At 40.7% G+C, this 17,869-nt stretch overlaps 2 protein-coding genes across 3 annotated transcripts in view; one reads left to right on the top strand and one right to left on the bottom strand.

The window, feature by feature from the left end:
• Nucleotides 1–8,378, bottom strand: part of RPAP3 (RNA polymerase II associated protein 3) — a 1,123,208-nt gene extending 1,114,830 nt beyond the window's left edge. Inside the window, exon 1 of one of the 2 annotated variants that reach the window (XM_044078821.1) lies at nt 8,182–8,378. The gene's annotated coding sequence lies outside the window, so the exon portion shown is untranslated. The remainder of the gene's footprint in view (nt 1–8,181) is intronic. The other variant, XM_044078820.1, reaches the window with a different exon arrangement.
• Nucleotides 8,379–8,551: 173 nt separating this feature from the next.
• The window catches only part of LOC122807585 (mitochondrial inner membrane protease ATP23 homolog), a 174,277-nt gene continuing 164,959 nt past the window's right edge, over nt 8,552–17,869 (top strand). Inside the window, exon 1 of the mRNA XM_044078499.1 lies at nt 8,552–8,679. The gene's annotated coding sequence lies outside the window, so the exon portion shown is untranslated. The remainder of the gene's footprint in view (nt 8,680–17,869) is intronic.

Below are 17,869 nucleotides of genomic sequence, written 5' to 3'. Positions count from 1 at the left end.
ACCTTTTCCCAACGGTTCTTGGAATTCATAAATTCCAATGCTCTGGATCAAATAATCCATTGTCCCACCATGGTTTCCAATATCCTAGACCTGGTCATTACCAACAAGGGAGATAGATGCTCCACACCAGTGGTCACCCCCCCCCCTCACTGGTCAGGTCTGACCATAAGCTAATCATCCTTGACATCCACATCCCACCCCCAGTAAGGAAATCTCTAAAAACTTCTCCAAAGCCAACTTCATGCTACTCAAGTCAGAATTGACATACCTCATGACAACCATGCATATGGGAGCTGAGAGTTAGACTGCTGAATCCTACACTAAGGCACTGTACAAGCTCATCCACTCATGCATGAATCGTGCCATCCCAAATAGAACCATGATGCTCTCATCCAAAAAAGGAAGCCAATCTAGTGGTCCCCTGCCATAAACAAACTATACAACAGAAGAAAGAAACTCTTGCAGAAAAGAGGAAAATCCCAGGATGCAAAAAACTCCCTTACCAGCCTCAGTAAGCAGCTGAAATCCCTCATAAAATCCTCCAAAGCAATTTACGAAAATAAAATTGCTAAAGATTCCAGACAACCACAAGGCATTCTATAGTTATGATCCAAATAATCCAAACGAAGACACTCCACTATAGTTATGTCAAGAATCTAAATGGCAATGCTCAGATCTGCTCTGATCTACAACAGAATGGCATTAAATATACTGATCCTAAGGATATTGCCAATATCCTGGCAGATCAATTTAGTGCCAACTTCACCTCCCTCTCACCCCCTAAAGGGCCCATCTCAATACCTAAAGATTGAGAAATTCCAGTAATCACAGCCACAGAGGTAGAAACCACACTCTCCAAAGCGAAGAAAACAGCATCCATGGGACAAGATAACATCCCAGGCTGTATACCACATTAACTACAAAATGAACTGGCACCTCACCCAAGTGTCATGTTTAATGATAGCCTCACCTCAGGCTTCGTGCCCACTGAGTGGCACACAGCTACAGTTATCCCACTCCACGGGGGATCCACCTTGGATCCCAGGAACTACAGTCCCATCTGTCTGAAGAGCCTGATCTGCAAAGGCATGAAACTTATAAACCAAGACATTGGCAACCTTCAAACACTGGACCCCACACAGTTTGGGTTTGTGAAGGGCCGATCTTGTCTCCTGAACCTGACTGACTTCTTCAAATCAGGTCTCCAGAGCTGTGGACGAGGGTAAGGAGGTCCACACAGCCTATCTGGACCTCGCCCAAGGCCTTTGACACCACCCCCCACTCTGGAATCATAAATAAACTTACTAAACTGGGCACAAATCCCTACTTCACTCGATGGACTGCCAACTGGCTTACTGACAGAACCCAAACTGTAAAAGTAGCTGACTCCAAATCCAGCTTCAGACAGGTGACAAGTGGAGTACCTCAGGGTTCAGTCCTAGGACCGCTCTTGTTTAGCATCTACTTCTTTGACGTACAGGCCAACACTAAGGGACTCTGGCTAACAAAGTTCGCAGAGGACTGTAAACTGGGAGCCATTATTGAATCCCCAAATGATGTGGATATTTTACAAAAGGGCCTTACAGAAACAGATGCTTGGTGCCACAGCCATGGGCTCAAGCTTAATGCCAAGAAAATGTATAGTTATTCCCTTTGGGAAAAACCATGTACCCATGAATTACCACATAGGTGGCAATACACTAAACACCGAAAGTGTTATGAGAGACTTAGGGACACAGGTGGAGAATGGTCTCACCTTCGTTAACTACATGGCCACAACAGTCAGGCAATCCTTCTATGTGGTACACCTCATCACTAAGGGCTTTTCATCCAGAAAAAAGGAGGTCATTGTCCCACTGTACTCATCCCTCATTAGACGCATTATAGTGTACAACGTCCCGTTTGGTATGTACCTCACAAGACATCTGCAACAGCTGGAAAGACCACAAAAATACCTCACTAAAAGAATCACAGGCCTAAAGCAGATGCCTTATGCTGACCGTCTAAAAAAACTCCAGCTATACTCTGTTGCATATCGCCTACTCAGAGGTGATCTCTGCTTAACATACAAGGTCATGTCAAACCCTGAGCTGTTGGACATGCTCCACTTAAAGAAATCCCAATTCCTCAGAGCCACATGCTTCGGGGATCTAAACCTTGTCGTCACAATAAACAAAACATGCTGGAGGGATAGGTTCCTGACCCAGAGAACTCCCCATACTCTGGAATAGACTGTCCATACATGTCAAGCAGAGCGCCTCCTTGACTCTCTTCAAAAGGAACCTTAACAATTGAATGGGAGATAGGAAATTCACCTCAGGGATCACGTCAGTTGCCCTGCCAGGGAAGTAAATATTGTGGGAAGAAATATCCAGGGAATTGTTATGGCTAGGCTTGTGCAGGCCCTTAGGCCGATAGCCTAGTACCAACCTATGACAGAACAGGGAAATTTAGAAATACTGGACTTTTTTTGACTTTGTTAAAATTGTAAGGGATTCTGCAGCATATGCCCTACTCCATGTCATTAATGTTTGAAAAAATATTTAGAATGGGCGAAGAGGAGAAAGAATGTTAAATGCAAATAAACAATTTTTCTTAATGGTACTATTTTAATAGTACATTATCTTCTTTGCATGCTATAAAGTAAAGCTTTATCAGTTATTTTTAACTGTAATGGAGATACTAATGCAAACAAGTGCTCCTGTTTTTTTCTTTCTCTGTGGTCAGTTTTAAGAAAAATATGGTTAAAAGAGTGTGACAAAAGAAAAACATGTGTGCTTTTTCTCACTCTTGCATGGGGAATGACTGGATTAAGGCTCTTGGCTTGAGAGAACGCAAGAGAATGAAAAAGAATATTGAATATTATGAGGCTTTTTCTAGTAAATAAATGTATGATTAGCAATTTTGTATCTGCTTCTCATGTCTCTAATACACAAGCTGATAAAGCAAAATGGCTAGGTCATAATGTTCATAATGTTCTTGGAAATCATTCAAGTGTGTTCCCAGCTGAGAGATCTATAAAGATCAAGACAAAACCAGACAGCACTTAGTAGAAGCACAAGCTGTACTGTACGTCTTAGAATGGATAACCTTTTTTTAGGTTAACTCAAGTCAGTGAGTGTGGATGTCAGTTTGGAACATTTGTTCTTATTTAGAGGGTAAAATTGCAATATTTCAAGATGTACACAGTTGTGTGTGTTAAGTTAATAGGTTTCAGGGGGTACAGGTTGCATGTTTGCTTTTTTGTTTGATGACTTTCAATAAAACAAAACGTTTTCCAAGATGTGACATAGGCTCAAGAAACAACTGTAAAGAAAATATCAATCTGCCAAATAGTGTATACATGTAAGACAAAAGCTGGAACTAGACATTAAACAAAAAAGCTGTTCTACATAAAAGGTGGGAATAATAACTTTTTAAGACAAAGATGCTTTCTTCAATGTCTTTAAATGTCAATGGCCTCACAGATAAATACAAAAAACAAACAGTAGTGAACTACATTAAATAAGTGATAATTTAATAAAAATGCTTCATTAAAAAATGATAGAATCATCCAGGCTGTCAGTAGCAACTGCTCTAAGGTCAAGTGCACCAATTGCCCTTGACTCTGTGTGAGCAGATCCAAAGTGTGAGGAAGCTTGTAGTAATTGCCTTTGGCCAATTCCATTAAAGAATAGAACCACATTTGCCAGAGTCAAAAGGGAGACACCACAATGATCTCTAGTAATTCTTTCTGAATCTTCATAAGTATCTTGGGTATCAGTGGAAAGAATGGAAACGCAAAAAGGAACATTCCTGTCCAATGTAACTAGAATGCTTCTGCTCTCTAAAGCATGGTTGCAAGGATATCTCAAACAGAATTTTTCCAACTATTTGCTTTGAAAGAAGGCAAACAAAACTATTTGAATTACTCTCCACATCTAGAACAAATCCAGGCAGACCTCTATCCTGAGTTTCTACTCATGTGGGTCTGTCTGGAATCTACCTGTTCTGTCAGCCACCTATTCTGTCAGCCACTAAATTGTGCTCGGACATTAGTATATATGAGGCCTGATGCATCACAGAATGCTGTAAGGCCAGCTCCCACATCATCACTACCAACCGGCAAAGAAGGTACAACCTTGTACCCCCTTGTTTCTTCAAGTACTACATGACTATGGTGTCATCTGTGACCAGTAAAAGGGGACCCGGAGACCATAAGCAGTGAATAATGTTTAGGATCAGAATCAATGTTAACATTTCTTTGATGTTTATGTGCTTTCTACCATCTGAAGGACACCATTCACTTTGCACTAGTGCTCCCCTGGACACTGTTCGCCATGCAAAATCTGACACGTCCATCACAACTCACTGAACAGGGGTCTGGAAGTAGAAGTGCAGGTCTGGACTGAGAGACATCTGATCTCTCCATCACTGTAACTCTTTTTTCAAAAAAATCCAACACTGATACCTGGAACTCAAAGGAAACAGTTGCCAAATCCAACAACTTTTTTTTAAGTATCACTGAATCTTTCTCATGTGGAGTCTGACCAGTAGTTTCATAAGAATCATTGATGCCACAAGGCCTAAAACTTTGGAAGAGAAAATCAAATATTATTATTCTGAGCAGTCAGGTCTCGGTCTTCTGACAGAAATATCATACTTTTTTTCCGTGTGCATCATACAACCTAGGAAGACAATTCTTTGTGAGGGTGTGAGACAAGACTTGAAGCAGGGAGCAACTGGAATGCGATGATCAGCATCCTTTAGATGTAAAGTCACCATGAATCAGTGGTCTGGAAGAAGGGGAAAGACCATCTGTAGGGTGAGCATTTTGAATTTAGGTCAGCAAAGCTAACACTTGTCTACACAACAGTTCATTTTATGGTAACACAAAAATTCTGATGCAAAATCTTGTTCCTATTTGTGGTGCTGAAACTAATACTATAACCATGCCTGCAACTTATGAAGTACCAGAGAGAACAGATGTATCTGGTCTGGGAGTTCCCTGAAGGCACAAGGATGTTCTGTCCACTGCTAAATGTATCCTCAATGAATTATTCTTAGCACCCACTTGTCTGAGACTACTCGTGGCCAGGTTAATAGGTTGAGTGAAAAGCCTGGGGAAAGGGGAGGAGGAGGGGGGACAGGATGCCCTGAGTCTAGTCATTCTTTAGCAGGAGAATAACCTTTTCTGTAAAAGGAATTTTTATTTGGTTTGGGGAAGCATTATCCTCCTCCTATTTCCTACTGATACAATGCCTCTTGTTAGGCTGGGATTTTTGTTTGTTCTGCCTTTTGAAGTTAGACACCTTCTAAGGGGAAAAGCTCTGAATGTCAAACATTCTAGATATGTCATGCATCAATTTTCATCTCTCATGCCATTGTTTGAGAATATAGGTAGCAGCAGGACCAAACACAAATTCAGAACTTAAGGGAGCATTAAAAATCTCAACTCCTCAGAAAAATTCTGGTCATGTAGCCAAATTACCTTCTCAAAACAACAGAAGCAGCTGTATTTCTAGAAAGTGTCCACACCTTCCAAGACACTCCTCAAACCATGCTTCAAAACCTAAGTCACATCAGAAATGTCCTCATTCATATAACACTTCTGTTCATCAGGCAACAGGCAAAGATAAAACACCATTTAAACTGTAATTACACTGCAAAACAAATCCCCACATGAAACCCTGATAATTTAAAACTCTAAAGACTAAATTACTAGACTAAGCCAACTATTTTCCATCAGATTCTAACCACTTTCCAATTTATCCAGCAGTGTAGAGTTAGAATAAGCCAAGGCTTTCTTGTTACAGGACAGGTAGAGAAACCACAGTTGGGTCAGCTGACAACTGGTTCACTAGCCAAAGGGGTTTTACAGACATTTTTCTAGAGTGTTTAACAAAAGTATGAACATCCTCTAGATTATAAACTCTGCCAATCTCTGGAGTAGTTCCAGAATGCTTGCGGTCAAATACATCTCTAAACACAGCTACCAACCATGGAAAGGTGAACACTTACTTAGGTTTTTTTTAACCTGTTCACCTGCCAGAGAATCAGGCTGAATGGATTCAGAGGGTTCATTACTACCTGCATTAGAGTCCTCATTAAAATCTGTGGCACTAGACTGAAATCTAGAGAAGGTAGCCTCATAGCCATTCTGAACAAAAGCATAGTCTCCAAGATTAGCCAACTATAAGACACTCAGTTAAGGAAATCACATCAGCCTTCTTCATGGTAATAACCCAATTGTCTGTATGTGAAATGCTGACCTCTAAAAAAATAATTTGCACACCATGACTAACAAGGTCCATGCTTGTAACCCCACTGAAACTTGTAACTACAAGTCTTCGGCTCTAGAATATGCTCGTTAAGCAAACTTACTTTTACTCAAGTCATCATCTTTTTCAATTAACCATAACTTTTTTCCTGTAGCAAAAATGCACGTGACAATAAAATGTCAGTTGCAGCAAAAGTGTTAAGAAACTGCTTCATGTAGTCCAGAGAAAATGGTTTGCTATGAATAAACAAAAATATAACATTTAAAATATTTTAAATTGACTGTTTCTCTCCACTAGTACAGTACATTACTGTAATGTGGTGGTTTCACTTCCAAAAAACTTTTGTCCCACCCTTGCTGCAGTCTCCAATTCATTGATGTCATCAAAGCCACTGAATACAGGTAGTTTTCTGGCCATTTTCCTTCCCAATCTGACATCACCACTACCATCCTAAAAACCCACCCATGCTGTGATGTCACAGCCCCCTGGTCCTTCCCCTACCCATACAGAAAGGCTAGAACAAGGGGACAGTACACGAGTCAAGTAATCTGCTGTGAGTTGTCAATCACAGCTGTAACAGCTCAAATTACCCTTAGCACTTTGACAGCTAGGGAAGTTAGGTGTAAAGGGAGATGGGAGTTGAGTCAAAGTAGTACAATTCAGGTTTCACAAAAGACTACAGTTTAGCCATTCTAAAAAAAGCAGCAGTAAAAAGCAATTTGAAAGTCTGTTCTGTGGCATTTGCACTGTTTGTGTTTTAAGTAGTCATTTAACGGCATGAAATGTTACTTAAAACTGGGTGAAAGACAGCAGTGTATGCATGTAAAATCAGTGCAGTGACAAGAGCTTTAGAAAGAAAGAAGTCTGTGTGATGTAATTTTTTTACAGACAAGCACTGCATTGTGGGATACCTAGAGGCTGACTAAACAATCAGAATAAATTCGAGATGCCATACCCCATGTGGTCAGACTGAGACATTTCTTATACAAATATTTAAAAACCTGTAAATAGTCGCAGAGTTGTGTCAACATTTAGGAAACACCAAACCATGATGAAATAAACATGTTTTTCTGAGTCTGTGGGTGCGGTTCTCCTTTAACTTGACAGTACTCTCAGGCTCCCCTTGAAACGAGCATTTGTGGCCCATATGCTTATCTAACCAACACAAGAGTAAATAAAGCACAGTGGTCTTAAACACATCAAGCATACGTCTCAATCTCTAAGCTCAAAAAATCTGGACAAAACTATAAATGATGGGGGACAAAGGCCCAAACATAAGGACAACTTTTAAACACCGCTCTTATAAACTTAGAAAGTTTATAGAATAACAAGTTTTGCATTAGCATGAATTTTCTGAAGATTATGAGTCTGAACCTGAAATGTCTGCTGTTATTTTCAGACTCCAGTCAATTATTTTACCAAAAAAAACTTATGAGGAACAGACAAAAACTATGAGGCAAAATTCTGGACAATTGAGAGGTATGACATCAACGCGTATAGATTTGAGCAGCACATACAGACACCACTAATTATGAATTCATGCTTTCAAAATAACGCTCAGCCATGTGCAACATTTGTCTTCTTGCTGCACTACAAATGCTGTTGGAGCCAAATTGCTCGACATAACTCATAACGTGTGATGACTGAGGTGTATGTCCACTCATTATTTGAAATGTGTACTATATAGCGAGTCCCGACTCCTCTTTTACTAAAGATTGTGATATGTTAACTAAGTACCGGTTAGTTATTTTATACTGCTTTGGAGGATTATGCAGTGTTAACCCAAGCATATTTATACCATCTTTTAAATTTACTACATCTTACAAATACTACATGTGAGTACATTGCTGGAGTGGCAATAAACCACTTAACGTTTGCATTTTACTTTGATCATTGTTTTCCTTCCTAAGCAACAACCTACCAGCTCCTGATTGCTTAGTGCCAAATGTCAACGAAATTCTGTCCAAAGCACTAACAACATACGATTTACCAATGTCAGACTTCTAGAAATCGCACAGTGCACGTTGTCTATGCTACCAAAACAGTAACTACGGAAGCTTAAACAGCATGTAGATAGTAAACCGGATGTTGCAACGTGAAAATGCAGCGTAGGCAACAGAGAACTAGCTATGTACTGTTCCGACAATATTAACATTGGGGTATGATGAAATGCTTAGAACTATTTTGTTGTGTTGAATTTTTGGTATTTTTTTAGTTTTCTGTGTATTTTCTTTGTGTGTGTGTGTGTGTGGAAGTAGCAAAACGGGTTTAATAGACTTTACAGTTTTGCCGACTGGAACTCGATGATGTACCTTCAGTTAGCCACACGTAGTCCTTCCCTTTCCGTTTTTCATTGCACTGGTTCAGTGCAAAGTATGTATGGTTTGGATCTGAGTGGAAAGGTCAAGTGTTGAAAAAGGTATAGCCTTTGGTTTTTAGAGCTGTGATGCTCTTACTGACAACTTAGTAGGATAAGAGTGGTTGATAGTTTGTGAAGCAGAATGTTTGAAGTTATTAGATATTGGCATGCGTGAACAAATTTTACTCTACAAATCTTGCTGATATGTTGCGTGCTGAAACGGGTATAGTCAGTATGTAATCTGGGGAACCTCGAAATTTGCTTTAGAGCCCATCACAAAGTGTCTGCGACTTTCTGTTCTTACTGTCACCAATGGTCATTTAGTCCAGAGTCCATCGGTCAACAACGACTGTAATTAATTGTCACTTATTATAGCAAATGACAGTAAGAACCTCTGTGTTGGAGAATTTTATGCTGTTCAAGACAGAATGAAAATAGTTCTACAGTGGATATACAGTGTTTAAATACAATTGTATTACACATTATTCTGGAGTTTTAGGTTTCTTGCCGTAAACCACATATTTTTAGCTTATTAGGTTCCAGACCAAGGGTGCTATTCATGCTCCATTGTTATGGATTTGGGCAAATATTCAGTGTATCTGTATATCAAAAGTAGTTTTTGATCTATGAAAGATTCTGCTTATTAGGGCAAGACTGTGTATGTGCTGTTGCCTTCCAGTGTACACAGAATACAGTATCCACATACCACACATACTGTGTGATTTAGAAGGCTTATAGCATCTCTGTAGCAGATGGTCTCCACTGAGTAACTTGTCTGACTCTGGTTAGGAAAAATCAGTTGGTGTATTGTTTGTGAGTGTAGGGATCCCCCACTGATGCTGATGTGTTGCTGAGCATACAGAGATGTGCAGTATATTAGTGATGAAGTAAAAATAAGTTTTCTATGGTGCTTGCTATCCTGATACTGTTGTCATATGTTCCACCCCACACAGTGATACTGCTGAGCTCTTGCCAATGTGAACTTATACAGTACCAGATCAGTTCAGCATCATATTACAATAATGACACCAAGTTCAGCATCATGCCTAGGGAGTAAATTTATTTTTATAAACCATTCGAAAACAAAAGCCCAGTAATGTATAATATACCTTAGTGAGTAGCTACTTTATACCCTGCTAATAGAAGCTGTGCTGTGTAGAGTTGTCAAAATGCATAGCTCCTTAGACTAATTCAAGAAAACTCTTTGGTCTGTTGTACACTGCTATTGAGTGCAATGATTCATATCTATGAAAATGGTACTTGAAGGCAGCATAATAAACATGGTGTGCAAGAGGTTTGCACTTGTCACCTCACTATGTTTATGAAAACCAGGGCTCGTATTCAGTGTTGGCAATTTCAGTTTATTGTGTTTTATAATAGAGAAAATGTCATAACAAGTGTTGGCGATTTTCTGACATTTTTTAAAGCTAGGTTACTTTATGCACATTTGAATGCATGTTGAATGACTCATCCATCAGTCTTATTCGTCCTTTGAAGATTAAACTTAATGTATAGTATTTAAAAACATCATAACAGAAAACAGAAAAGCAAGTACTTTTTTGTGAAAAGTATTTTTTTATGTCATAGAATCAAGGACTTGCCTTTTTTGTTTGAATATTAGTAACATTGAAGTGGTGGGGTTAAATAGAGAAATCGGTGAGTGTGACTCCTTAATTCCCTTACTACTACTAATTTTAGATTGATCTAATTCTCTCTAGATTGAGGTCTGTTTATTGTCTTCTGAACCTTACCAAGAATTTAATTGTTTTTTAAGCAGAAATGCAGTATTACTACTGCTTATAGCCGGTGCCGTGTTCTTCAGAAATTACTGTACTGTGCATGTAAGGCCACCTAAAGACTGTCACAATTTTTGTCTAATGCAGTAATACTTTAAAATATGTATGTACATGTATGTTAATACCCATGTGGCATATTCTGTTATATTTACATTTCTCGTGTTTTATTTCCTACCTGAATCGGCTGTTCTTTATAAGTTTTTGTTTAATAATTTCATACAAGCAACAACAGTACCAAAATGTTTAACTAATGTATGGTATGAGTATTGTGTTTTGTTTATTATAGCTATGCATTGTATGACTAGTAAGAAAGATTCCATGTAATTTTACTGCATTTTAAAAGCTGTCAGTTTATGCTGTTGCAAGCAGTAAATATTTTGAAATGTGCACTTATTTCTTTTTACATACTGTAATACTTTTATTCCTGGTGTCATATTTTTGTAGTAACAATATGGGTGATGATTTCTCCCATCCACTCAAAGCTTCACTGCCAAAGAAACCTCTAAGGGTCTGGTAATGAATAAAGTTTCCGGGAATCAGTATGTAGCATGTAAGAAGTTGCTGCAGTATCCTATTTAATAATTGGGTACAGCATTGATGGTCATGAATATTTTATAGTTTGATGACTTTATGAACCAAGATGCATCTCTGCCACTGTTTCCCCTACCAATATCTTTAGTTTGACAAACTGGAAGATGTGCTGAAGTTGAGACAGTTATGGGTAATTTTTGATATATGGCTCACTGTTGAGAACCTGTTCATAGGTGTGTACTAGGCTAATAGCCCTGGAGACTTTACAAGCCTAGCCCATAGGATTGCCCTGGCATCGTGCCACCCAACCTTAGTTCCTAGTGCCTCTGTCGAGTAGAGCCACTGGAGTGATCCCCGGGGTGAATTTTCTATTTCCCATCCACTCATCAAGATTTCTCTTGAAGAGGGCCAGTGAGGTGCTCTGCTTGACATGTATGGGAAGTCTGTTGTATAGCATGGGCAGTCTCTGGGTTATGAACCTGTCCCTCCAGCATGTTCTGTTGATTGTGGTAATGAGGTTGAGGTCTCTGGAGTGTGTGGTGGGAGGGACTGGGATTTCTTTAGATGTAGCATTTCTAACAGAGCTGGGTCAGCCATGGCTTTCTAAGTCAAGCAGAGATAGCCTCTAAGCAGGCGATATAAGACAGAGAAAAGTTAGTTTTTTTGAGTCTCTCCATATAGGGCAAGTGTTTAAAGCCTAGGATCCTCTTTGTGGGGTACTTTTGCAGCCTCTCCAGTTGTTGCAGGTGTCTAGTGAAGTACATACCAAATGGGGCGTTGTACTCGATGATTGGCCTAACGAGGGAAGAGTAGAGGGAGACCATGATCTCTTTCTTCCTGGATGTAAAACCTTTAGTAATGAGATGTGTCACATAGAAGGACTTTCTGACCGCTGTGGCAATGTGGTGGTCAAAAGAGAGGTTGCTGTCAACTTGTGTTCCCAGATGTCTTATAACGCCTTCTATGTTCAGTGGACTACCATCAATGTGGTAATTCAAGGGAACCAGGTTTTTCCCAAAGGGGATGAAGACACATTTTTTGGCATTGAGCTTAAGGCCATGGTTCTGACACCAGTCGTTGGTCTCATTGAGGCCTTTCTCTAGGTTGTCAGCAACACTTGGGGAGTTAATAGCTCCCAGCTTGCAATCATCTGTGAACTTTGTCAGCCAAAGTCCCTTCATGTTGGCCTGGACTTCAGAGAAGTAGATACCAAACAGGAGAGGACCCAGGACCGAACCCTGTGGGACTCCACTTGTGACTGGTCAGCAGACTGACTTGGAGTCAGCTACTTTCACACTGTGGGTTCTACCTATGAGCCAGTTTGCAACCCACCTAGTGATATAGGAGTTGATGCCTAGCTTAGTAAGTTTTTCTATGATTCCTGAGTGGGGAATGGTATCAAAGGCCTTGGCCAGATCAAGGTAGGCTGTATGAACCACCTTACCTTCATCCACAGCTCTGGTGACTGACTCAAAGAAGTCAACCAACTTGAGCAGGCATGATATACCCGTCACAAAACCAAACTGTGTAGGATCCAGAGTTTGCAGATTCCCTCTATCCTTGTTTATTAGGTCCATGATGATGTGTTCCATAGCTTTGCATATCAGACTCGTCAGGCTAATAGGGCAATAGTTCCCGGGGTCTGTAGTCGCTCTTCCTCTGTGGAGAGGGATGACTGTAACAGTGCGCCATTCGGTAGGGACAAAGCCTGAGGTGAGGCTGTGATTGAACAGGGCACACAGGTGAGGTGCCAGTTCACTCTGTAGTTCATGTAGAACACAGCCAGGGATACTGTCAGGTCCCATAGAAGCTGTATTCTTGGCCTTGGACAGTGCTGTTTTAACCTGTGCAGCAGTAATACTGGGTGCCTGGCAATCTACTGGTATTGTGATTGGTCCTTGGGGGGAGAGAGGGGTAAAGTTAGCACTGAATCTGTTCACCAGAATATTTGCAATATCTGTTGGCTCGGTATAGGAGATACCATTGTGCAGTAGCTCAGAACAAATCTGGGTATTGCCATGGAGATTCTTTACATAACTATAGAAGGCCTTGTGGTTGTCTTTACTATCTGCTGCAATTCTGTTTTCATAGCTAGCTTTAGAGGATTTGATGAGGGATCTCAACCTTTTGCTGAGGCTGATGAGGGAGTTTTTCCATTCTTGGGACTTCACCTTATTCCGCATCAGTTTCCTCTTTCTGTTGTAGAGTTTGTTTATGGCAGTGGACCACCAGATTGGCTTCCTTTTTTTTGAGGAGAGCATCTTAGTTCTATTGGGTATGGCGAGATCCATGCATTTGTCTACATGTTCGTACAGTGCATTGGTGTATGATGTGGCGGTCATACAACTATTCTCCATTTGCATGGGTGCCGTGAAGTTAGCCACCTCTGTTTTTAGGAGCCCAAAGTTAGCTTTGGAGAAGTTTTTCATGGTGGTTACCTTTGTTGGGGGGTGGGAAGGATATGGACTTCCAAGGTGATTAGCTTATGATCGGATCTAACCAGGGAGGATTTGACTTTTGGTGTAGAGCAATGGTCACCCACGTTAGTAATAACCAGGTCAAGGATGTTGCTATGTCTAGTGGGGTAAGAACAAGTTGGTCCAGGGCATTGGAATTAATGAATTCCAGAAAGCATTGGGCAAGTGTATTGGTACATGTGTAGTTTTCCCAGTTAATGGAGGAGTAGTCAAGGTTGCCCAGTATGAGAGTGTTAGGTTGGACCCTAATATTCTCCAAGATGGTTAGGAATGCGGAGTGTGAATCTTGGGACATGGTTGGGGACCTATAGCAGGCTACAACCTGAATCTCTGTCTTACCCAGTGTTAGCTGCACCTGAAGTGTCTCAGATGCATTATGTTGGGCTACCAGTCTGGAGGTGTGGGCATCCTTTATGAATATGGAAACACAACCGCCTTTGGAGCTTCAGTCCAAGTTCTGGGGCCGAAAGGTGTGGAATGAGTTTAGCCTGGTAGTGCAGGGGAGTTTTCTGCTGCCTGAACCAGGTCTCTGTTACAGCACAAATGTCGATGTTCTCCATTTTAAGGAGTCCCTCAAGCGAGTGCATTTTGAGATTTAGACTTCTAGCGTTGAGCAGCATGACCCTCAAATTGCATTTTTGTAGCTGTTACAGTGGTAATTTGAACTTTGGAACACTGCCTAAAAAAGGCAGTATGTGGCAAGAGCCTTGGCCAGTATCCGGAATCCCAGGGGTGACAGATGCAGGCCAGCTCTGGCAAAGCATCGAGGTCTGTCAGTCATGTCATCCCAGGCAGATAATGGATCCCCTTAGAATGACACCAGAAACTTAGCCAGTTGTTGAAATCAGTCATTTTCTGCTTGTACTGTGGTATCAATCTGGGTGATGGTAGGATGCAGCTCAGGGCTAGGGTCATACCCGCCTAGGCTACATAATCCGAGAGCTCCTCCATGTCTCTCTTCATGTAGTCCAGGGAGGTACATCTCCGGTCATTCACACCCACATGTACAATGATAGAGTCATATTTCTACCTTTTGTTGAGGGACCTGAGAGCATGCGTTGTGTGGCGGATCCTGGTGCATGACAGGCAGCTAACTGTTACTTTCTCATTATTCAACCTAGTGAGTGGAACATCAGTATGCCTCACTATCGAGTCACCTATGACTAGTGTGTTGGGCATGCTGTTTTGCCTCAGAGGCTTTGATGGAGTGGCACACTGTTTAGAAGAGTTATGTGTCTCGTGATTAGTGTTATGTTGTGGTCGAGTGCATTTCTGCCTTGAAGGTCTCTGCTGTTTGGTTATATTTTTATTGACAGCCTCCACAAAGGTGGGTGTGTGGTTTGTGTTTTTATGTAAAGGCAATGCTGGTGTGTGTTCTGGAGGGCTGTGTGTTCCATGTGATGTGGTGCGAGTGTTGACCTTTTCCTCTTGATCAGCTATTCTGGTCTTGGCTGGAGAGTGCGTGGCATCCAGTTTGGATTTATAAGTGCATCTCTCACAAGTCTGAGTGTTGGGGGTTAAGAGGAGGGGGTTGTCAGTGTACATGAGGCAGTTGCTACATTGCTTCAGGATGCCCAAGTTCACCAGGTTAATAGGGGAAAACACAGGGAAATGACCTTTAGACACGCCTGAAGGGGTGGGCATTAATAAGTACTGGAGCTGTTTCCTTTGTAGAACGTTTAGTGCTGGTAGCACTTTTGTGTACTACAATAAATGCTACAAGAAGTCTGATAAAATGCTAAACTAACAAGCTAGTAAAAGTGCAGGAGAGGAGAGAACTAGCAGATCTAAGGGAAAAATTGAAGAACAGACTTTGGTACTGCTCAGAAGCTTACAGACAGTACTGGATACAGCAAATCTGTATCTGGACTAGATTAGTTACAGGAAAGGTGGGAAACAAGCGCATATGTGGGCTTTTAAACCAGAAAGTTGAAAGAGATAGAGAAATTGCCCAAATGGTCAATAAGCTACAATTTCTGGGCCAAAAACCACTCCTCTTGTTGTATATAGGCACCTAGTCTTACCACTCCCACTGATAAGCTAGAATGCTTCCCTCCAACAGAGAAAGGCTTGGGGAGCTCAAAAGCTTACAAACAGTCCTGGATACAGCAAATCTGTATCTGGACTAGACTAGTTACAGGAAAGGTGAGGAACAAGCACAAATGTGGGCTTTTAAACCAGAAAGTTGAAAGAGATGGCAAAACTGCCCAAACGGCGAATAAACTAAAATGTCTGGGCCAGAAACCACTCCTCTTGTGTTAGACAGGCTACCTAGTGCTTGCCATTCCCACTGATAAGCTATAAGGCTTCCCTCCAACACAGAAAGGCTTGGGGGGGAGGGGGGGCTCAGAAGCTTACCAACAGTCCTGGATACAGCAACTTTGTATCTGGACTAGACTAGTTACAGGAAAGGTGGGAAACAAGCGCAAATGCCGGCTTTTAAACCAGAAAGTTGAAAGAGATGGAAAAAACTGACCAAACGGCCAATAAGGTACAATTTCTGGGCCAGGAACCACTCTTCTTGTGATAGGCTACCTATTACTTACCACTGCCACTGGCAAGCTAGAAGGCTTCCCTCCAACACAGAAAGGCTTGGGGGCTCAGAAGCTTACACAGTCCTGGATACAGCAAATTTGTACCTGGACTAGGCTAGTTACAGGAAAGGCAGGAAACAAGCACAAATGCAGTCTTTTAAACCAGAAAGTTGAAAGAGATGGAAAACTACCCAAATGGCCAGTAAACTGCAATTTCTGGGCCAGAAACCACTCCTCTTGTGGTAGATAGGCTACCTAGTGCTTACCACTCCCACTGATAAGTTAGAAGGCTTCCCTCCAACACGGAAAGGCTTGGGGGGGGGGGGGCTTAGAAGCTTACCAACAGTCCTGGATACAGCAAGTCTGTATCTGGACTAGACTAGTTACAGGAAAGACAGGAAACAAGCTTAGAAATTTGTATTTATTTATTTATTTTTTACAGAAAAGCAGCTAAAACAGCAGTAAATGCAATTCAAATGCAGTGCAGGCTAGCACACTTGAGTGTGTAGCAATGTTACAGCAAATACAGCTTAAATAAATGCAATTAAATTAACAAATAACTAAAAACAAGTGCAGAAGGCAGTAAATTAGAAGGCTACTAACAAGCAGTAATAAGTGCAGAGTAAGAACAACTGAACAGATAGCACGCAGAACAGCAAACTAAGAGAGTTACAATAAGAACAGCTGAACTGTATGTATATATATATATATATATATATATATATATATATATATATATATTTATTTTTTTTTATTTTTTTTTTTTTTTTTTTTACGGGAGAGAACAGAGCAGCATTAAGAGGCTACAGGGGTTGTCCTTCCCAAATGCTGTTTTTGTACACAGTGGATACAGCTGAAGAGATGGGACCAGTAGGAGTGCCTGAAATCAGAACATGATCTCACTGTACTCAGTTGAGAGAGCAAATCAGATGGTCCCAGAAGGAGTATCCAAATACAAATTCACAAGAGGAGCAGGCAATGTCAAAGCCACCAAGATTAACACCAAAACAAGAACGGGAAGGGAGGGTGGGAAACTAACTCTAGAGACACCGAGACCACAATTTTCAATTCAATTAATATTCAGTGAAAAAAATATATATAAAATGCAGTACTATATGAAAAAGTGCAGATAAAAATGTACTTAAATTTGCTTATACGTCCAGTTGACTGCAGGTAGGTCTTAGCCAGCCAAAGCTCAGATATTTTAGCAGAAATAACACAAGATGTAACACTTATATGGCAAGACAAACACTCTAGGCTAGGAGCTAAACAAAGAATATCAATGAAATGAAACTACCCCCTACTGCTACCAATGGCTAACTTGTAACAAGTTCAATTTTCAGTTCTATTAATATTCAGTGAAAAAAATAAAATGCAGTACTATATGAAAAAGTGCAGATAAAAGTGTACTTAAATTTGCTTATGCATCCAGTTGACTGCAGGTAGATCTTAGCCAGCCAAAGCTCAGATATTTTAGCTGTCTACTGTTTATCATGTCCTGCTGCTTTCTTCCGAGGAATATTGGGTGTAAGTGAAGAGCATTATCCCCTCCCCAGTCATTGTAGGTTTTGGGCAGTTGTAACTTGATTGCCATATAAAAATGTTTTACATCATTCATAAATTAACTGTAGTCGACAGATCGCCTGCTTGGAGTAGTAGATTCACAGTGGATGGCAAAGTAGTTGCATTTGAATATGCATTGACTCCATTAATTAATGAATATTCATAAAACAAGACTCCCTGTCAGCCACATTGCTAACTTGCACCTTGTTAACTAATAACCATGGTAAATTATACTAAATCTTATTGAGGGCTGTGGATTGATATAATTATGAATCACTTGGAAGAGTACAAGTTTGTTATTAGAAGAATGCACCCTGTGATTACCAAAATTTGTAATAAATGTTAAGCA

Source organism: Protopterus annectens, chromosome 7.part1 (genome assembly GCF_019279795.1).
Source record: "Protopterus annectens isolate FY-2018-M chromosome 7.part1, PAN1.0, whole genome shotgun sequence".
In the NCBI taxonomy this organism is placed as follows: Eukaryota; Metazoa; Chordata; order Ceratodontiformes; family Protopteridae; genus Protopterus; species Protopterus annectens.
This window is presented reverse-complemented; position numbering and strand designations above follow the sequence as displayed.